This window comes from Triticum urartu, chromosome 5A (genome assembly GCF_056163025.1).
Source record: "Triticum urartu cultivar PI428250 chromosome 5A, HENAU_Tu73, whole genome shotgun sequence".
NCBI classification, from domain to species: domain Eukaryota; kingdom Viridiplantae; phylum Streptophyta; class Magnoliopsida; order Poales; family Poaceae; genus Triticum; species Triticum urartu.
This window is the reverse complement of record NC_141877.1, coordinates 287,771,755-287,779,970: the sequence shown is the minus strand read 5'-3', so window position 1 is coordinate 287,779,970 and position 8,216 is coordinate 287,771,755. Positions and strand designations below refer to the sequence as shown.

The 8,216-nt window shown below is 50.5% G+C and overlaps 1 long non-coding RNA gene across 1 annotated transcript; it reads left to right on the top strand.

The window, feature by feature from the left end:
* The first annotated feature begins 4,295 nt into the window (after positions 1 to 4,295).
* On the top strand, positions 4,296 to 8,056 carry LOC147971091 (uncharacterized). The gene is made up of 3 exons (XR_015603286.1): positions 4,296 to 4,744; positions 6,149 to 6,220; positions 7,831 to 8,056. It is a non-coding gene; the product is annotated as an uncharacterized LOC147971091 (long non-coding RNA).
* Positions 8,057 to 8,216: the final 160 nt, after the last annotated feature.

The window sequence follows — 8,216 nt, the reverse complement described above, 5'->3', positions numbered from 1 at the left end:
ATCCGCCAAGCTACACTTCAAGTTTTCTTCATCTTGCATTCCGAAGTGCAATTCGTTCTACCTTATCTTTTGAGGTGGTGTTACGTCATTTTGACAATTGCTTGGTGTTTCATGATTACAAGTTGTTCGAAATGACATATCTTAAATCCATCATTTTTCAGTTCATTCAGGACACCTTTTCAACCCATCACTCTATTCCTTGGAGTTATCTTGGGTTATATTTCACCCAAAGCCTTCCATTGGGCATGTTGCTCTTTGTGATGATTACCTATGATCCAAGTTCTCTTATCACCTCGGTGGAAAAGCTTTATATCTTTTCTAGCTCTCAATCAATTTTTTCCGTGAGTGGCAGAATTTCACCTCATAGTTTTGAGAAGTTTTCCATAAGCCCACTACAAGCTTACTCTTTTCGTTGTTGGTTTTCCAACAACTCCATTCAACCTTTCTTCGTAAGCATGCTCTTTCAATTTTAATTGCGAGAGTTGCCATTCTTCTTCTCTGTTCTTTTCGTTCCAACCATCTAGTTTTCCATTCATTTGTTCCGGAGGCATTGTGATGTTGCTCTCTTCGTCACATCATCTCATTTTGCCAAGATCATGTTCTTTCCTTTTTCTTATCCATTCAATCGGAGTGTCGTGTTTTCATTCGAGCTCTCTCATCTTATCAAGTTTTACCTCCATCCTCAGTCGGAGTGCTGCCCAAGTTATATCAATCTTTCTCAGTCTCTATCTTGTTTTAACCGGAGTGTTGTGTCTATCATTCCTTTTCTAACCGGACTCTCATCCAAGTGCTTTCATTTTGCCAAGTTCATATTACTGCCCTCCATTTCCAACCGGAGTGTTGTCATAATTGATCCTTATCGTTCTTTGTACATCTCGTTTCGTCCAGAGTGCTTGCATGTACTTCTTGTCCATTGCAACCCTCTTTCTTATGTCTTTCAACATACAAGGTTCTAGTAATGTTCCTTGTTTCTCTTTTCTACCGGAGTGCTCTCAAATTTGTTCAACTCTGTTGTGTGCTTTCTTTCTTTCAAGTTGTCAACATCTCAAGGTTCATCAGTTTCACTCTTTTGTCAAAGAAGCAACTTAGTTTTACCTCTTATCTTCCTCTTCCGTTTTCCCCAGTGCCATCCTAGATCTCGGGACGAGATCCTCTCGTAGTGGTGGAGTGTTGTGACGCCCCGAGTCCGATGCGCCAGATGTCTTCCAGTTATTCGCCGGCATTGCCATGTCATTTGCTTGCATGTTGCATTCCATCATGTCATCATGTGCATTGCATCATCATGTTTTTGAAACTTGCATCCGTCCGGGTTTCCCCAGTTCCGTCTGTTGTCCGTTCTGAGTCCAACCACACTCGCACGTGCCCGCGGCATGTCCGAGATATTATTTTATAAGTGGCCGGAAGATGTTCTCGGAATGGGTTGAAAGTTGGTGTGCGGTCTTATTTTAGTGTAGGTAGATCGCCTCACAAATTTCATCGCGTTCGGAGTCTGTTTGATGCCCCAACGAATAACTATAGCGGTAGTATAGCCGGTCTTTTCGTCGGACGTTTTCGGTCTCCGGAAACTGTGTCGGGCTGCATCTCTCCCGTCTTCTCTCAGTCCAACCCGCTCTCCACAGTCCACCTAGGCCCATGCCTATCCCTCTTCGCGTCCGGAGCCGTCCGATGTGATCGCACGGTCCAAAAACCCCTCTTTGCTCAGTGCACAAACCCCCTCACATGTGTGTCCGAAACTGTTCCGAACCCGACCCGGATAGTCGTCACCGTTGGGTCCAGAACATCCCCAAACATCTACAAAATATCACTGTTTTCTTATTTGGACTCCTCTAAACTTTTATTCTCGATCGTCCATTTACGATAGGAGGGATCCATTAGCCCCTAACCTAATCCACCAGCGTATATAATGGGGCAACTCTAAGAACTAGGAGAGATGTCCCATCCTTCCTCCTTGCCGCCGCCACACTGAAATCACATCGGGATCCTCCCCGATCCCCTTCTCCTCGGTCTCCTCCTCCATCCAATCGAACCAACCACCGCTCCAGCTCGTTGTCAACACCGGACGAACCCGCAGCCAGCCAGAGCCCAATCCCGACTAGATCGAGGTCCTTCCTCCTCCCTCGCGCCCATGCCCTTTCTCTTCCTTTCTTCTTCTTCCTGTGCCTCAGATCTCTCTGTTAGTTCTCGTTCTCCCTCCCGCAGGAGCCCATGGCGAACCTGACCGAGCCCCTCACCTGGCGCCCTCACACCCGAGCTCTTCTTCAGCCCCGCGTCACCGGAGTCAAGGCACCGGCCGCCCGAGCCTCGTCACCATGGATCCGTCTGCTCCAAGAGCTCTGCCTCGCGCCGGAGTGACCCAGCCGAGCGCCTCCTCTTTTGACCCGCGCGAACCCAGGCACCCTCCTCCAGTTCGTCGCCGGGGGACGCCAGCGCCGAGTCCTGCTCCCCTCTCCTCTGCCCTGGTTGCAAGCCGCCGCCGCCTGGATCCTCCCCGAGCTCCACATCTCCATGCCGCTGACCCTGCCGCTGCGCCGCCGTGGGTCAGCAAGTCTCACCTCTGCTTCACTCGAACAAGGAGGAGAACGCGTCTTCCTCTGTTCGCTCAGTTCGCCTACGCGATGACCAGCTGCTGGTGTTTCCCGATCGAGTGCCTAGGCCGGCCTCGCCTTGTGCCTCGTCGCAGCCCAGCAGGGCGCTGAGGTCCAGGCCTCTCCAGTCAGATCCCGAAGCCCAGCTGCGCAGGCCTCCCCTCTCCACCAGCTCGGCCAAGGCCCGATGTGCGCAGCCTCTCCAGATCCCCTCTTCCTGTTTGGCCAACAAGATTCGGCCCATGTAGTGTTTTTTTCCTGGACGAATTTAATCATTTTTCCACAGATTACAGTTTTACAGTGAAGCCCTCATACATCATGCATTTCATAACTCATAAACCGTGCATCGGATTAAAACAAACTTTATATGTAAAATGTCTAGAATTTTGTCTAGTTTAATAATATCACACTTTCATCCATGTTAAAAATGTTTAAACTGCCGTTTGCATTAATTTGCTTAAATAACTTGCTAAAATGCTTTAATTCATAACTAAATAACCGTAGCTCCAAACCTAACAAACTTTATATGTAAATGGGGTAGAAAAATGCCTAGTTTAACATGGTGGCATTATCTTGCATGTTTAACAACTCTAAAATTGTGTATAGGGAAGAACAGTACCAAATCTAATATATGCTCATGAGGAGTTTCCGGACTTGTTGTTTGTTGTTCCGGCCTCATTTAAACTTGCCTAGATAGGTAGTTTTCTTTTGCTTCACCTCTTGCCATGCTAAACAACATTTAATATTGTTGAGTACATAAACGGGAGAGAACTAAATAAGCCATGTGGTGTTCCGTCAATATGCAACTCGTTGCATATTGAGCTCCACTTAACTTGTAGTGTTGTTTGTGCACTTTGCCATGCCATGCCTCTTTAAACCGGACATGCATCATACTTGGTTGTGCATCATGCCATGTTTATGTGGTGGTTGTTTACTATGTTGTTTGCTTCTTTCCGGTGTGCTTCTTCGGGTTGATTCCGATAACGTTGTGTTTGTGAGGATCCGTTCGACTACGTTCGTTTGTCTCCTTCATGGACTCATTCTTCTTCCTTGCAGGATCTCAGGCAAGATGACCATACCCTCGAAATCACTTCTATCTTTGGTTGCTAGTTGCTCGCTCTTTTGCTATGCCGCGATACCTACCACTTGCTATATCATTGTAACACCCCCAGTGTCATGCTACAGTAAACCTCTGTGATTAAGCTAATCATTTTTCCAAACAGTGCTTAATCACATTTGTTCAATATCCCATTTGAAATTCCAGTCAATTCAAATTCAAGTGAAATTTGAAGTTGCTCAAAAGTTGTTGGAAAATTGTTCATCATTTAGCCAAAATACCATAACATTTAATTTTTAAGGAAAATAACATCACCATTGAGCTAAGATGGACATTAGCAATTATTTCATTGCAATTTCAGCATTTTGGAATGCCATTTGATTGTGAAAAATGTAATTGACATCCCCTAGCCTCTAAAACTTTTTGTGGAACTGCATAAAGATGTCTTGGATTTTATGGGCCCAGTTCCATAATTTATGCAAGATATTTGGATGCCCAATTAACTTCCTTTCTCACTCGGTTTATTTAACAAATTAAAGAGAAAAGAGAAAGAGGAAAAAGAGGACCTAAACTACTGGACCCCCTGGCCCATCAAGCAAAACAGTCCAGCCCAACCTCCCAAACCCCCCGTCCTCTTCCTCTTCTGTTCACCCGACCGAGCACACCCGACCGCACGCTCCCGCCGAACCTGCTCGCCGCCCCTGGCCGCTACAACGCCGGGGAGGGATAAGGGCGCCACCCTGTCACCTCGGGGACGCCTCCCCTCCCACTACCCCATCCCACTTGCTCTCCCCTCTCCCCTCATCTCCTCCGCCCCTCCACCGGGCGTTGCCGCCGCTGTCGCCTCGCCATAGCCACCAGCCTCCGAACAGCCACCCAAGGCGCCCAGGAGGACCGCCACCATCGTCCTCTTCATCTACGAGGACCCGCATGAACTCGGAAGCCCACGAGCCGCCATCTTCCTCGAGGATCGCCGACAGCATCTGTCGCTTCCTCACCGGGATTGATCCCGTCTTCCTCCTTCGGTCACTGCTGCCTCGACATGGATCAGCTGCTCCGGCGCCGCCTGGCCTCCCCGACAGTGTCCCCGACCCTCCTCTCGGTGAGCCGCATCCGTTCCCCCCTTCTTCCCCTTTTTTCCATCATCGTTTTCCGCCTCCACCGTCGCGCCCGGTGCCCACCGGTGGCCACGCCCAGGCCCGCAACCCGCGCCCTCCACCCGAGCGCCTCGACCGCTCCCGTACTCCATGCCCGCGCCGCGAGCCCCGGGCCGCGCCCACTACCGACCGCGCCCGTCTGATGCTGCCGTTGGCCGCCATGGCCGGAGCTCCGCTCCTCGCCTTGCTCACCCGCCCCTGCTGCGCCCTGACTCACCAAACCTACGTGTTGCTCGCGCTTTGCATGTGCTGCTAGCCTCCCCGCGCACTCGCCGCTGGTGCCGTTGACCCCGCCGCTGGTTTCGCCCGCCTGCGCCACTGCCCGTCGCCACCCTCACCCGGCTGCTCCGCTCTGCCCAGCGGCTAGTGCCGCACGCTGCTGCTTCGGCCCCGCCCTCACCCCTTGCAGCTCAGATTGGCCGCAGCCGCTGCGCCGTGCCGCCCCTGCCTGCAGCCCCACCGTCGCTAGGCCGCCGCGAGCGCAGCCCTCCCCCGCCTCTACTGGCCACCGCCGCTGCCGCGCAGCTCACCCCTGCCGCCGTCCGCCTGCTTGCGCGACCGCGCCACCGCGCCCTCCAACGATCCCCGCGGCCACCTACATCACTGGCGCCCTGGCGCGTCCCCCACCCCTCTGTCGTAGTCCTTCGGGCACGGGCGCCCACGCCCGCCCCCGTTTCACCCAGCGCCTGCTAAGGCCACTTGGGCCTATGGCAGATGGGGCCCGCCCCTTAAAAAAAGAGGAGCTTTCAAAAAATATAAAAATAAAAATAAAATATAATTAATTAACTTAATTAAATGAGTTTAATTAAACTAATTACTTAGTTATCCTATTTTATTTGCTAATGTGTGCATGACAGAGGGCCCCACCCCCTGTTGACCAGTCAACATTGACTGGTCAAACTGGGACCCCCCTGGACCCACATGTCACCCTCTGGTACACTTATGTGTACCCAGATCTGGGTGCACCTAACATTTACTCATTATTTTTGAATTAATAATAATAATTTCAGAATATCGCTAAAACTTTAATAATTCATAGAAAAATAACAGAGCTCGGTTGGAAAAACTTTGTACATGAAAGTTGCTCAGAACGACGAGACGAATCCGGATACGCAGCCCGTTCGTCCGCCACACATTCCTAGCATAGCGAACACGCAACTTCCCCCCTCCGATTCATTTGTCCGAAAACACGAAACACCGGGGATATTTTCCCGAATGTTTTCCCCCTTCGCCATTATCACCTCTTACAGCGTTAGGGCACCCCTTAGCACCGCTTGTTGTCATGTTATGTTTGAGATGCCTTGTGTGCTCTGTATTTACTGTTTCTTCCCCCTCTTCTTCTCTGGTAGACCTCAAGACCGACGCTGATGCCTCTGAGTACGACTACGTCAACGACGACCCCTCCTTGCCAGAGCAACCAGGCAAGCAAGCCCCCCTTTTTATCATCCCGATATCGCCCATTCCATTCTCTCATGCTTGCATTAGATTTTGCTACTGTTATTGTTTGCTCCTATTCTGATGCATAGCCTGTTTTTGTATCTACTGTTGTACCTTACCTGCTTATCCTAAACTGCTTAGTATAGGTTGGTTAGTGATCCATCAGTGACCCCCACCTTGACCTTGTTGCCCTTGCATCATCATTGAAGACCCGATTAACGGGATCGAAGACCAGGCCCCGGCACCGCACATCACTTCCCCTTAGTTGCTCGACACTACTGGGTTACTATCGAGTGCCAAGGGTGAGACCTCTACAGCACTTCTGATGTTAACCCTGTAGTGTAGCTATTCGATCGTGGTCATCGAGGGTGATTCCGCCTTAACCACTTCCGATACGGCTCTGTCGTGCAACCCCTCAAGTGTGAACCTCGAGGGTGGATCTTCTTACGTTCACCTTGATGATTACATCGAGTGGAATTCACCGGGGGTGATTCCTCGGGTTTTCCCCTTGGTGTTATACACACCGTTACTATGGTTACTATGACTTTACACTGAACCATGTTACTGAAGACGGGTCGGCCCTGAGGGGTACCCGCGCGAGCTTACTTGCGAGTGATGTGGAGACGGGTTGACCTGGAAGGTGCCCGCAAGATAATTACGAGGCGTGGCCGGGCATTCCTAGCCCTTGCCGCAAGTCCTCGAGATGGGGCGACGGGGTCACATCGATCGTGAGTCTCTGCTCGTTACCGCGTGCTCCTAATCCACTACGATTTGGATATTTGATCCGAGGGGCCTCTGGCCTGATAGCACCAACCATCACGTGGGCATAGTATGGGCGTTGTGCGTCGTATACATCAGCCGAAGCTTAATAGACGTCAGCGACTGAGCGGCGCGCGCCGGGTTGGACTACGTAAGCTCCTGCCTTGTTGAAGGAGGTTGCTAGGTCTGCTCACTGGCCGCGTACACAACGTGCAGGAGTTCCCGGGGAGATGGCCCATGAACCCTGGGGGCATAGGTTTAGTTCGGCGTGCTAGCCTCTCTATTAAGCCTAGGTCGGGTTGCGGCGTATTGTTTGGCCGAGGCCGAGCAGGACCCAGGAAAGTGTGTTCGGCCGGAGTTAATCGAGCGTGGTGGATAAGTTGGTGCACCCCTGCAGGGAAGAAAACATCTATCAATAGCCTGTCCTACGGTAACGAACACTTGGAGTTGTATCCCGATCGATACAACTAGAACTGAGGCATGGAGATGAGACTTGGATATGAGATGATAACTGGATAGTATGGCTCTGGGATTGCTTTCTCGCAGGGAGTCGAGAAAGGATCTCCGGCCGAGGTTGATAACTCTACCACTTTACTTTATGCTACTCTTATCTCTCCTGATGCTGCAAGATGCTTGAAGATGCTAGTCTTCGATAGGCTAGACTTTCCCCTTCTCTTCCGGCATTCTGCAGTTTAGTCCACAGATACAACCCCTTTTTCCTTTGATACAGATGCATACTTAGTTTAGATCTGATGTAAGTCTTGCGAGTACTTTGGATGAGTACTCACGGCTGCTTTGCTACCTCTTTTCCCCCATACCCGTTTGTTGCGACCAGATGACGGATCCCAGGAGCCAGACGACACCACTGATGAATAATTCTACCCCGAGGGTGTCAACTACTACGTGACGGCCGCTGACGACTTGGAGTAGTTAGGAGGCTCCCAGGCAGGAGGCCTTGCCTTTTCGATCAATGTTTCTTTTGTGCTAGCCTTCTTAAGGCAAAACTTGTTTAACTTATGTCTGTACTCAGATATTGTTGCTTCCGCTGACTCTTGTGTATTCGAGCCCTCGAGGCCCCTGGCTTGTAATATAAAGCTTGTATTATTTTGATTTGTGTCTAGAGTTGTGTTGTGATATCTTCCCGTGAGTCCTTGATCTTGATCGTACACATCTGCGTGTATGATTAGTGTACGATTGAATTGAGGGTGTCACAATCATGCC